The sequence below is a fragment of the Chiloscyllium punctatum genome, chromosome 32, assembly GCF_047496795.1.
Source record: "Chiloscyllium punctatum isolate Juve2018m chromosome 32, sChiPun1.3, whole genome shotgun sequence".
Taxonomy (NCBI): domain Eukaryota; kingdom Metazoa; phylum Chordata; class Chondrichthyes; order Orectolobiformes; family Hemiscylliidae; genus Chiloscyllium; species Chiloscyllium punctatum.
This window is the reverse complement of record NC_092770.1, coordinates 3,374,386-3,388,658: the sequence shown is the minus strand read 5'-3', so window position 1 is coordinate 3,388,658 and position 14,273 is coordinate 3,374,386. Positions and strand designations below refer to the sequence as shown.

The following is a 14,273-nucleotide window of genomic DNA, read 5'->3' as shown; positions in this document are numbered from 1 at the left end:
TAAGTGATTGGAGGGGCAGCAAATAGTTAGGTATAAAAGTGCTGGCAGTGAGGAAGTCATCAGGAGAGCATCCACCCAAGGATGGTAAAAGGCAGCTTGGAGGCTGCAAGGAAGGTAAGAGAAGGTGGAGACTCCTGGATTATTGGTGGGTTCAGGTAGACTACAAGGACGAGGGAGAAAAGGAAAGGGCATGGAAAATGAGGGAAGGTATGCTGCAAGGAAAGCAGGGGGGCAGGGAGGCTGCAAGAAAGATGGGGGCTGACACACGGTAACTGCAAGGTAGCTAGGAGGGAGGATGCAAGGAAGATGGGAAACAACAAGGAGGGTGAGAGGAAGCTTAAAGATATCAGGCTTACGAGGAAGGTGGAAGAGACCGATTTGCTCTGTCCCAGATGTAGAGACACTACAGTGCCTCCAGATTTTTGGATAGCAGACAATTCTGTGTTGATGGTATTAAATTGATAGAGACCTACATTCTCCCCAAATTCACCCATTTAATTTTCCCTTGTTCTAGATCTTGCTTTAGAGAAAGAACAATAATAATTTTCTTCTGATTGAGTATAGATCATAGCAATGTAATCATTCGTTTGGTTAACTTAGCTTAAACTTGAAAAACAAAGTTGCCACTTCTTTTTTCCTTCAAATAACATTTATAATCAGTCAGCCTGATGTGAGTACTGACTGGCGTATCATCGAAATCAATGTCAGGATCCCAGATATTCATTATATATTAATGAGTTAAGATGTGGAATCCAAATGTAATATATCCAAATTTGCAGAGGACGCAAATCTAGGTTGGAGGGTAAGCGGTGAGGAGGATGCAGAGGTGCTGCAGTGTGATTTGGACCAACTGAGTGGGTGGGCAAATGTATGGCAGTTGCAGTAAAATGTGGATAAATATGCAGTCTCCCGATGTGGTCTCCTCTACACTGGGGAGACTAGATGCCTCCTAGCAGAGTGCTTTAGGGAACATCTCTGGGACAACCACACCGCCCTGTGGCCCAACATTTCAACTCCCCCTCTCACTCAGCCGAGGACATGGAGGTCCTGAGCCTCCTTCACCGCTGCTCCCTCACCACCCGACACCTGGAGGGAGAACGCCTCATCTTCTGCCTCGAAGCACTTCAACCCCAGGGCATCAATGTGGACTTCACCAGTTTCCTCATTTTCCCCTTCCCCCACCTCACCCCAGTTCCAAACTTGCAGCTCAGCACTGTCCCCGTGACCTGTCCTACCTGCCTATCTTCCTTTCCACCTATCCACTCCACCCTCCTCCCCTGACCTATCACCTCCATCCCCACCCATTCACCTACTGTACTCTATGCTACTTTCTCCCCACCCCCACTCTCCTCTCATTTATCTCTCCACCCTGCAGGCACTCTGCCTCTATTCCTGAGGAAGGGTTTTTGCCTGAAATATCGATTTTCCTGCTCTCGGATGCTGCCTGAACTGCTGTGCTTTTCCAGCACCACTCTAATCTAGAACCTAAGCAAGAAAGCCAACTACTATCTAAATGGCTATAAGTTGAGAAAGGGGAATGTAACCGAGACCTGGGCGTCCTTGTGCACATGTAACTGAAGGTAAGCATGTAGATGCAGCAAGCAGTAAGGAAGGCAATAACACGTTGACCTTCATAGTGAGAGGATTCGAGTGCAGGAACGGGAATGTCTTTCTGCATTTAAACAGGGCTTTGGTGAAACCACACCTGGAATATTGTGTGCAGTTTTGGTCTTGTTGTCTGGGGAAGAATAAACTTGCTATAAATTGAAGGTTTTCCAGTCTGTTTCCTAGGATGGCAGGACTGACGTAAAGAGGTTGAATTGATTAGAATTATTTGCTGGAGTTCAGAAGACTAAGGGAGAATCTCAGAAACCTATAAAATTCTAACGGAACTATACAGGGTAGATATAGGAAAGATGTTCCTGATGGCAAGGGACTCTGGAACCATGGGTCACAGTCTAAGAATGTGGGTAAACATTTAGGACTGAGATGAGGGGAGGTTTTTTTTTCACCCAGAGAGTTGTGATCCTATGGAATTTGCTACCGCAGAAAGTAGTCAAGACCAAACCTTGTGTGGTTTCGCGGAGGAGTTGGATATAGCATGAAAGAGATTAAAAGATGTGGGAGAAAGTTGGAACAGTAGAATGATCAGATTTGATCATAATCAATGGCAGACAGGATTGCCTACTCCTCCTATTTTGTGTTTCTAATTGCAAAGGCTTGCAGATCAGAATTAGCACTGCATTATTTTAAAATCATTATAAAATACAAAAATATTAAATGATTCTAATATTAATGGATGAAAGTAGCACACTGACTTTGAAGGCAAGAAAAAAACCTTGAAAACTTACTTATTGGGGCAAAGTTAAGCAAACTGCAGGGAGTATGTGGAAAATGTGCACAAATTGTTGAAAAGTCACATGAAATAAAATTAAAGTTGCTCTAACTTTAATAATTTAAAAGTAAAAATTAAAGTGAAGAATTTGATATCACTAAGATATTAATATTTTCTAGATACTAAAGGCTAAAACATCCATTTAGATGTACGATTGTTATTTTAACCATGAGAATTATTTTGCAATAAAAACTTTTGTTTCCATTTTTGTTATGACCTAAGAATTCATGAAACCATTGAGGTCATTCATCAGTAAATGATTATTGTCATTGTGTTGATGTAGTTTTTAGAAGGTTCACATTATTGATGCTCTTCAAGCAAATATTGTAATTAATTACTCCTTGGAAGGCCTTCCCGTAAGCAGACAGGTATTGAAAACCTTAATTCCCTCTGCCTCTCTGCAAATATGCCTAGGTTCACAATGTCCCTGAGATTGTCAGAAAGTTTGGATTTAGGTTATGGATGACACAGGGAATGAGATCAACCATTATCCTGTCTTCCAAAATAAGCCATGCTTTAATTAATTCAATTTGAGTACCTTAACCACCTTAACTCTGGCAAAGTTCTTTTGAAATTAGTGTTTTGAATGAAAACATTTTGCTAAGATAATGTTTATCATAATTTGCAATGTAAATTGTGAGCACAAGATGTAGTTTGTTCCATTTTTGTGTCAAAAGTGTGGTTTTGTTTTCCTGAAGTGCTCCAAAAGGAGAGATCTGTTGTTCAGTTATCTTAACTACCAAATATTTATCAGCTATATTCCAGGTTGAAGTTACAAGGAAAGTTTTAAGTAAACTTATTCTGTTGCTTGATAGATGAAGTTTTTATTTTATTTTTTCAACTGCATTGCCTTTTTAATATTAAACTTGGTGTAAGAATACTGCAATACATCAAATCCAATTGGCAATTGTCGTTTAAGTTGTTCAGTATATGGGAAAAAGCCTTCACTGTATATTTTCGGAATCTGACTCTGCAGTCTGTTTCTAGGATGTGTTTATATGCGTCTCTTAATAAAATTTGGCTTTCCATCTTTCTGGGACTTTCCATGGTACACATACACAGTTAGATCATCATTATTTATGAAATGTTAAATTATTGGAGAGGCTGGAATCCTATTCTGATGGGATGTTTCAGAAACCATGGATCTTCAATTGAGTACATTACTTAATCTTTATATCGTCAGATCAAAAATTCATCAAATACAGATAAAATCGTAATGTTGCCAATCATATGAAGAAAATTAAAACATCAAAATTTTAAAAACAATGTAATCTACAAGTTTATCATTACTTCTAATGAATTGCAAAAGTTGCCCTAATGATGAAAATATTTTCATAAACATTTAATAGAAATTGTAATAGAAATTCTTTTGTCTGTAAAATAAACAATGGAGTCAGTTGTATGAATAGATGGAAACAAAATTGCTAGATTTTTTTTCCAAATAGTAATGAAGCTATAGCCTGCAAATGCTGTATTGGTTATGAGTTGAATAAAATTTGTTGTTCCAGAATAAGGTGAAATCTGTGTACAGCCAAATCTAAATATCACTTAAATTTTAAAATCGACCTATTTTTGGGAAGTACATTATATAATGTGTCATTCTGTATAAAAAGGAAAGAAACAAACTGACATCAAAAACACCTCAAACATTTGATTCCAGCATCTATCATAGCAAATTAATAGGCATATTGGACAGCTGTTAAGATATTTTTGTACTCTATATTCAACTGCAGAACTGTTAGCCTTTTTAGGAATTAAGATATTTTTGAGGCAACCAACCTGAGTGATGACAACGGAGATGTGAATAAAACCTGACCCACTAACGTTAAATGAACATTTGTGTTGTATGTGTAACTTGTCTTTGAGTGTTCACATTTAAGGTCTAGATATTGTGACATTGTTGGAATTAGACTGCTGTAGGTCTGCAAACTGCCTTCACAGAAATCAATTGTTTGCTGAAATCCCTGCTTCGTAATTTACCATGTATTTTTTCTGCTTTAAATGGATGAACCCGCAGAGTCAGTCAAGCTATTGAGAGATTATTAGACCATTATCACTAATACGGCAATTTCCACAAGTGAAATTTGTAAGTCTAAAATCATTTTGTTATATCTGCTCATGCAAGCCTCATGTCACTTATTTTTCCCTTCCAATATCACTTGGTTTATTGGAATTTCAGACTGGTGTAAACCATGCCTGGCTTTTAAATCCCAATTAAAAGAAATACTATTGAAGTGTATTTTAGACTATTTCTATGTAATTTTAAATGAGCAGAGATTGAAAACAAGAATTTGTAACTCATTATAATGAGAAAAGTATACTTATCCATAATGCATAAAGTTACCAATCACAATCTTCTATTTTTCATAACTTTTTGCTCAGTGCATCAGAAAATTACATTAAATTGAAACATCAAATGTGGATTATTTAAATTATAAAAATCATTTCCTTGAATTTTTTTTCCTTATTCTTGCCTTGTTTTCTTACCCCTTCTATCTTAAAGAATGTGGTACACTGGGTGATGGCTTCTTAGAGGTTTTGGCAGTTCCCAGAGTCTACTGTTTTACTATTACTACACATTTCCCTGATGTCCCCTCCTTTCTATGATAGATTTCCATGCAACAACTCTTTCAAATAGGCATTATTGAAGTGAAGTAATTGAAAAATCATATACTCCTAAATTTAAATGCTAATAACCAGTTATTGATGGTTGCTCAACAGTTAATGTAGGATTTGTAACCTTGCTGAATTTTCTTTCTTCCTTTATTTATTCCTACCCCTCTAGGAGCTTTCAAAGCTTAACCAAAACCCTAGTTGTCACAGTGACAGAGTTAGAGGTAAACAGTAGTATCAGACAAAATGATGTAAGAACAAAGTCTTCCAAAATGACTTCAAAATCTTAGCCATTTCTATTTGTTCCAAGCCAACAAAAAGAAATACATGACCACTAATCTGAAATGTTGCTGTACCATTTCATTTACAAAGTTTGCAGATGACACCAAAATTGGAGGTGGACAGCGAAGAGGGTTACCTCAGATTACAACAGGATCTTGACCAGATGGGCCAATGGGCTGAGAAGTGGCAGATGGAGTTTAATTCACATAAATGTGAGGATCTGCATTTTGGGAAAGCAAATCTTAGCAGGGCTTATGCACTTAATGGTAAGGTCCTAGGGAGTGTTGCTGAACAAAGAGACCTTGGAGTGCATGGTTCATAACTCCTTGAAAGTGGAGTCACAGGAAGATAGGATAGTGAGGAAGGCGTTTGGTATGCTTTCCTTTATTGCTCAGAGTATTGAGTACAGGAGTTGGGACGTCATGTTGCGGCTGTACAGGACATTGGTTAGGCCATTGTTGGAATATTGCGTGCAATTCTGGACTCCTTCCTATCGGAAAGATGTTGTGAAACTTGAAAGGGTTCAGAAAAGATTTGCAAGGGTGTTGCCAGGATTGGAGGATTTGAGCTATAGGGAAAGGCTGAACGTTGGAGGCTGAGGAGTGACCTTATAGAAGTTTATAAAATTATGAAGGGCATGGATAGGATAAATAGACAGTCTTTTTCCTGGGGTTAGGGAGTCCAGAACTAGAGGGCAAAAATTTAGGGTGGGAGGGGAAAGATATAAAAGAGACCTACGGGGCTAGTTTTTCACACAGAGGGTGATACATGTATGGAATGAGCTGCCAGAAGAAGTAGTGGGCTGGTTGCTGGCAGGTAGGACTAGATTGGGTTGGGATAAATGGTTGGCATGGATGGGTTGGACTGAAGGGTCTGTTTCCATGCTGTACATCTCTATGACTCTATGACTCTTTCATGAAATCCATGTACTCAAGAATATGCTTGACAATTAACACCGTTAATATCTTTGTTAACTAAGCATTAGAGGGAGGCATACAAAATTCTGATGACTTGACAAGAAGGGTAATTATTCTCCATCATTTGAAGATTTTCCAGCATTGCTTTTCACCCCACATTCAAGGGTATTCAGTCAACATGCCCACTAAAAACTTCAGAACCTTAACATTTCTGTTCTGCCATTCTTCAAGAATCCTTGTGCGTAGTTATTAGTTCAACTTAAACAATCACAAATTGCATGATTCGTTTGGGATCAACTTCAGTTTTAAAATCGATGACTGATATTTATTAGCTAGAAAATTTTTTTAAACTAAGAAAGAGGGAGTGGTAAAATGAAGTGAAGGCAGATTGTAATCTTGTATTTAATGAACATTAAAGAAATGGCACATTGTGTATTTAGGGGTAAAAACAATGACTGCAGATGCTGGAAACCAGATTCTGGATTAGTGGTGCTGGAAGAGCACAGCAGTTCAGGCAGCATCCAAGTAGCTTCGAAATCAAAGTTTCGGGCAAAAGCCCTTCATCAGGAATAAAGGCAGTGAGCCTGAAGCGTGGAGAGATAAGCTAGAGGAGGGTGGGGGTGGGGAGAAAGTAGCATAGAGTACAATGGGTGAGTGGGGGAAGGGATGAAGGTGATCGGTCAAGGAGGAGAGGGTGGAGTGGATAGGTGGAAAAGAAGATAGGCAGGTAGGACAAGTCCGGACAAGTCATGGGGACAGTTACTGAGCTGGAAGTTTAGAACTAGGGTGAGATGGGGGAAGGGGAAATGAGGAAGCTGTTGAAGTCCACATTGATACCCTGGGGTTGAAGTGTTCCGAGGCAGAAGATGAGGCGTTCTTCCTCCAGGCGTCTGGTGGTGAGGGAGCGGCGGTGAAGGAGGCCCAGAACCTCTATGTCCTCGGCAGAGTGGGAGGAGGAGTTGAAATGTTGGGCCACGGGGCGGTGTGGTTGATTGGTGTGGGTGTCCCAGAGATGTTCCCTAAAGCTCTCTGCTAGGAGGTGCCCAGTCTTCCCAATGTAGAGGAGACCGCATCGGGAGCAACGGATACAATAAATGATATTAGTGGATGTGCAAGTAAAACTTTGATGGATGTGGAAGGCTCCTTTCGGGCCTTGGATAGAGGTGAGGGAGGAGGTGTGGGCGCAGGTTTTACAGTTCCTGCGGTGGCAGGGGAAAATGCCAGGATTGGAGGGTGGGTTGTTTGGGGGCGTGGACCTGACCAGGTAGTCGCGGAGGGATCGGTCTTTGCGGAAGGCGGAAAGGGTTGGGGAGGGAAATATATCCCTGGTAGTGGGGTCTGTTTGGAGGTGGTGGAAATGTCGGCAGATGATTTGGTTTATGCGAAGGTTGGTAGGGTGGAAGGTGAGCACCAGGGGCGTTCTGTCCTTATTACGATTGGAGGGGTGGGGTCTGAGGGCGGAGGTGCGGGATGTAGACGAGATGCGTTGGAGGGCATCTTTAACCACATGGGAAGGGAAATTGCAGTCTCTAAAGAAGGAGGCCATCTGGTGTGTTCTGTGGTGGAATTGGTCCTCCTGGGAGCAGATCCGGCAGAGGCGGAGGAATTGGGAATACGGGATGGCATTTTTGCAAGAGGTAGGGTGGGAAGAGGTGTAATCCAGGTATCCTGTCTTGCCAGGCACCCTTTCATGATTGATTGACTTTACCAGCATATCATACTCGAATTCAACTTCAGTTTTTATTAATATGTCAGTTTTGACAACAGCAGAGAAAAATCAGTGAAACAAAGTAAACTAAAAATAATTTAAGAGGAGAAATTTGTGAATGTAATTAAAGTAATGCATAATTATGGAAGGAAAAAGAAAGGAATTTAAAATAGAGAAATCTCTGGGACCTAATGATTTTGTTATGAAGTTGAAAGCATGTACTGTACCTTTAAGAGAAAGAGAGAGAATACTGTTCTGAATTGAGAGCTTACAAGCACCTGTCTGTATGACTAGATATCCATCCCAGAATGTACAGGAAAATTGAAATTCTGTAACATTTCGATTTGGGAAATTGAAATGCTGAGTTTTGGTTGCTGTTTTGACAGCAATTCAAATTTAACAAATCAGTTTAAATTATGCCCAAGAATACTCAAACCCAATCGTGTTTGAATTTATTGTTTTGCCAACATTGAACCAGTGAGACCATCCGATGTTGGGGGGGTATAAGAATGCGGACATTGTGAAAATTAGTCAGAGAGTAACTGACATAAAGAGAGAGAGATAACTGCCAATATAACATCTTGCTCTGCGACAAATTAGAAAACACTCTCTCTCTCAAAGGTACCTTTTCATGTGAAACATGCTTGCAGTAAAAAAGAAAGATGATGATTCGGGGAGATCAACAGCCAGAAGACTGAAGAGACAGAAGAAGGCAGAGACTGTGAGATATTTGAAATTAAATTGATGTAATTTTAATAAGTGTCTTATTGGAACAACATATTATTACAGAGTTGGAGGCAGATAGTAAGCAGTTAAGGGTGGGGGGGGGGGGGCTTAGGTTTTTGGATAGTTTTTGTTTGAAAAGTTCACTTTCAGAGTTAGAAAATAAATTGTTATTTTCTTTAAATAGTAGAGTTTGGGAGTTCTCTGTCACTCATATTTTAACAGAGTACGAGGTGAGGTAGCTTTTCTTGGCGTTGGGTTTAATTAACAGAGGGGTTCACCCCTGTGTTGTAACAGTTTCAACCCCAGGTGGAAAGGGTGATTAAAGGTGTGTTTATCATAATTCTTTTTAACTGCCTTTTTGGAATGCAATTGTTCTTGACAAAGCCAGCATTTATTGTCCATTGCTAATTGTCCTTGAGGTGGTAGTTTTGAACTGCAGCAGTCTATTTGGTGTAGAGCCCCACAGAGCTCTTCAGCAGGGAGTTCCCAATTTTGAATGCACCAGTAATGGAGCGGTGATTTGGTTCTAAGTTCAGATGGTTTTGAATGATAGTGGGGAATTCAGTGATGGCATGCCGTTGAAGACATGGAAAAAAGATTAGATTTTCTTTCTCTAGTTGGTAGTGGTCTTTGCTAGACACTTGAGTGATGCAAATATTTGTCATAATCTTCCAAAAAGCCCATCTTAGTAACTACCTTACCTGTTGTATACCTAGTGGGGAATATCACCATTTGAAGAAGTTAATAAATGTAATAAAATTTGCTAACAAAGTGTTCCTGAAGGCTTTATAAAGATTGTTAGCCCTTTTGGACCCTGTTGCAATGGTATTAAAGTTTGATGCATAACCATTAATATCTCTTGTCATTTTCCTTTAGTTGTTCATTAGCAGATTTATGGCACTGGTTTTGTGAAGAACAAATATCCACTCATGAAATTATGATATTCTCTCTCTCTCTCTCTCAAACAAAAACAGAAGTTACTAGAAAAGCTCAACAGCTCTGGCAGCATCTGTGAAGAGAAATCAGAGTTAATTTTTAGGGTCCGCTGACCCTTTCTCAGAACTCAAAGGAATATAAATTATTTTCCCCAAACTAAAAAAGTGATGTCCTATTGTCAAAAAAAATTATCCTCAAATCAGTTTAGGATTGCTGTTAATTTTGCTACAGTAACTTTCCAGAATTGAGCAGATATTATTAACAAAAAGGTAAAATACACTGCCTCAAACACTCTTTCAGTGGTTACACTATCCCACCCTATTTTTTATATCAACTGTGCTACTTTAGTTGATTCAAGGTACTAGATGGAAAATATTCATTTACTACTTGTTCATGCTTCGGGGGAAGACAACATTCATCATCTGAGGTATTTGGTAGGGTTCTGCACGTACTAAGATGACTGCAAAGGCTGATTTGTGCTCTGAAGGTCAAGTTACAAATAGAACAGGGGATAACATATAACAACGAATTTTGTACAAGTCATAAATTGAGTTGGGATTTTCTCTCTGCCTCTGATTAGGCATTTGCTTTTAACCGAGACCACATCGGGTTTTGTTTTTGTTGTACCAGATGCAGTGGTCTTGAATGGAGCTTCCCTCAGGCCACTCGGTCAACATCAGAACTCCTGATGAAAGCTTCAGTCTGCCTTGGTGGTGTAATCTCCATGACACCATACCCCAGACTCAAGTTCTGCACAGATTTGTTTTGATGAGGAAGTGTCAAGCATTCTGGTTGCCCGAATAGCCCAGTTCAGTTGTAACTGCCTCAATAGAATGTGGACAGTGGTATGTCAGCTTGAGTGAGTACCTCAGTGTCTCGTATTTTATCTGCCATCTCACCTTCAGGAGTTTTTATAGGCAGTTCAAGAAAGTGGGTGAGCTTGGTGTGAACCTGGTACACAGTCGAATTATCAATGTATAGAGTGGAATTGGCAGGACTATTGCTATACAGACTTCTAATTTTTAACAACTTGGAGTTTGCCTGAAAATTATCTCTAGATTCTTCAAGTGTAGACGTTATCTGCTTTTAATATCTGAATTAGATCATATGAAAGATTAATTTATTACAGGTAAAGTTCTGGAATATCAATACCAGCTTATCCCATGGACAAACAACATGCTGTTTGTTGAAGGAGTACTGAAGATCCTTGCAGTTAAGCTATTTAGGATTGATGCATTGCCATTTGCTTTCACAGACACGTTTTTCTTCTGAGACTATTAGGATGATTGGTGTACAAACAGTTCCTTAAATAGCAAATATTAAATATTGATTGACATTAAGTCCAAATCTGCAAAGCTCTTGCTGTGAAAGTTGTTTAATGATGTGGCTAAAATATATACTGTTGCACTAGTGATGAATGGGAAAGGTATAATTTACTTTGTCAGTGACAAATTGCACTTTCTGTGTGTTGGTTGAAGTTCTGTCATTTATTTTCTGCTTTCCTAGTGTCCGGTTCTGAAGTTTTTTTTTAAATATAAGTGAGGGTGAAACCAGGTTTTCAACTGAAGAAATACTTCTGAAAATGTTTTTATTTCAGAACATTTATTTTATGCATCTCCAAAATGTAAAAGAAATGTCATGTTGGCAGGTATTTGGTTTCACTGCAACTCTTAAGGATTTATTTTAAGGAAATTTAGTCATTTTTGGAGCAGAACTATAAAAAACATTTCTGAAGTTCAATTTATTGGAACACTTTTTCATAATTTATAATACATTTGAACTACTAAATGTTACTTCAAGTTGTTAAATTTTACACAGGTAGTAGTTTTGGCAATGCTTACAGTAATACCAAAATAGTTTTGGTAAGTTTTATAGCTATCCATCAGAACCAACAATGTATTGTAATCATATCAAAAAGATGGTTCAGTGAAAAATGATAATAAACTTTCAAAAATAGCTCAATAGAACAGTGATAAAGAACCGTTGGCAAGTACAATCTGATGACTCAAAGAAATGTTACTTCAAAAAACTGAAATGTTGATTGACTTTTAAACCTCTCCCAAATGTTGCTGTATCAGGAGTTTCCCATTTTAGAAGTAGCTGATTGAGTATTACGACCTGACAGTGTGATGAAAAAGCGGGTAGTTCAAATTTCAGTCAACAATTAGTCTCCAGATCACAAAGTTTTGATGCAGTCAGTTACAGGTCAAGAATCTGATTTTGAAACCGATTGCGCACAACTGCAATTCCAAGATTTGTTCCTGTATTCAAACCCAATAAAATGATTTTGAAATATACAATTCATAATTTGATTTAGTAAATATGAATCAATTCATTTTGTATTTAGAAATTAGTTTCATTGTGCACTGCTGCTTTTAAGTGGTGAAAGATTTGTGCTTAAATGATTTTATTCATTCATGGGGTGTCAAGTTTCATTGGCTGGGCCAGCATTTATTATCCATCTGTAATTGTCCAGAAAAGTGTCAACTGTGGGTCTGGAATGATGTGTAGGTCAGAACAGGTAAGGACATGGTTTCCTTCCCTAAAGGATATTAGTGAACCAGATGGGCTTTTCCCTACGATTGGCAATGGTTTCATAGCATCATTAGACTCCTAATTCGATTTTTATTGAATTCAAATTCTGGTTTTGAGCCCAGGTCACCAGAGCATTACCAGCATCTCTGGATTAATAGTCTAGCGATAATACCACTAGGCACTCGTCTGTCCTTCACTATCAATAATCTTCCATTTCGTTACATGATACAATAAACTGACCCATCATAAATTAAATTTCAAATGAACTATTAGCATTTCCCAATGCAGTAACAGATCAATCTCTCCCTAGCTTATTCCACATTTATGCATTTTTCCCTTGGGCTTACAAAATGGTGCAAAAAGAGCAGTCTTGATCTTTGAGCTGGAATAAGCAATTAAGCCTATGCTAGCTCCTATTTCTTTTGTTCTTTAACATCTTTTTCCTCAGATTTCAAACTGATCTCAATCTGAAAAGGCCAACCCCTTATCTTGAGATTCTGTTAAAGACCCTCCTGCCAAAGCAAGTAGTCTCTTATGATGTACCCAGTCAATTTATTTGTAATCAACCTGTTCGGGCTTATGCAATGACACATTTCTGTGATAATTGGGACTTAAATCTGGACAATTACCATTGTACCACAAGAGCCCCTTCTACCCTGTCCGCTTCTCAGAATGGAACAGAATTAAGCACAGAAATGGTTCATTAAACTGTTTGCCTCCATCAATCTTTCCTCACCTAAATCTATCACTGTGACCCTCCAACCCTTTTCGCCTCAAACGCTCATGTAGCTTCTCCTTAAATGTATTTAACCTAGGTGTTTCATCTATTCCTCATAGTACAAAATGCCACATTCTTATCACTGTTTACATAAAATAAGTTTCCTTTGAATTCTAAGTTTTCTTTTAGTGCCCATCTTATATCCAGGTCCTCTGGGCATGTTCTTTCTCATAAGTAAAAACGTTCTCTCAATCCATTCTATTTAAATCTGAACTTTTCATAATTTTAAAGATGTCTACTAGATCAGCCACCAGCTGTCTTTTTCTCAAAAGAGACAGCCTGTCAATCCTTTCGTGATATCTATGCGCATGAATTTCTGATATTATTCTTGTAAATCTTCCCTGCTCGTTCTCCAGTGCCTGTGTATCCTTTTCATAAGATATCGACCAGAATCTGCAAGCAGTAGAAAAAATTTGGCAAGTTCATTGCCCATTCTGCAGATTTATTAATCTCCTCCTTTAATTTGTTGCAGGTCTTCCTTCACTCTCCCTAAAAATGTGGTGTCATCCACAAATTCAAAATTGTGATTTTTGTTTCCAAAGTTCAAATCACTTGGGATTGGCTACAAACTTCATATTTAACAGAATTGCCTGTAACCTAAATGGCATGTTAAGATATTCTGTTAGTATAGTGTCTGTGACCTTTAAAATGTGAGTGTTGCTTTGTCAAAATACAGGCAAACAAGAATTTGTTGGATTCTTCACAACAATGTTGAATCCTCTCCACATTGGATACAGATTATGCACTGGGCAAGTTTATCATCAACTCCATACTCATTTTCCTTTTTGGGGAAAAGAAGGATCAAAAGTAAAAATATTTGTACTTTGAGTGCATCTCTCGTTAAGAAAAGGTAGTTTGTGAGAATATTTGCATCATCGATAGTCACAGGTGAGGTGCCGGAAGACTAGAGGTTGGCAAATGTGGTTCCACTGTTTAAGGAGGATGGTAAAGACAAGCCAGGGAACTATAGACCAGTGAGCCTGACCTCGGTGGTGGGCAAGTTGTTGGAGGGAATCCTGAGGGACAGGATGTACATGAATTTGGAAAAGCAAGGACTGATTCGGGATAGTCAACATGGCTTTGTGCATGGGAAATCATGTCTCACAAACTTGATTGAGTTTTTTTGAAGAAGTATCAAAGAGGATTGATGAGGGCAGAGCAGTAGATGTGATCTATATGGACTTCAGTAAGGTGTTTGACAAAGTTCCCCATGGGAGACTGGTTAGCAAGGTTAGATCTCATGGAATTAAGGGAGAACTAGCCATTTGGATACAAAAGTGGCTCAAAGGTAGAAGACAGAAGGTGGTGGTGGTGGAGGGTTGTTTTTCAGACTGGAGGCCTGTGACCAGTGGAGTGCCACAAGGATCGGTGCTGGACACTCTA

At 38.8% G+C, this 14,273-nt stretch overlaps 1 protein-coding gene across 1 annotated transcript in view; it reads left to right on the top strand.

Annotated features, from left to right (window-relative positions):
• The window catches only part of asz1 (ankyrin repeat, SAM and basic leucine zipper domain containing 1), a 76,360-nt gene that overhangs the window by 49,732 nt on the left and 12,355 nt on the right, over positions 1-14,273 (top strand). The window lies entirely within an intron of this gene.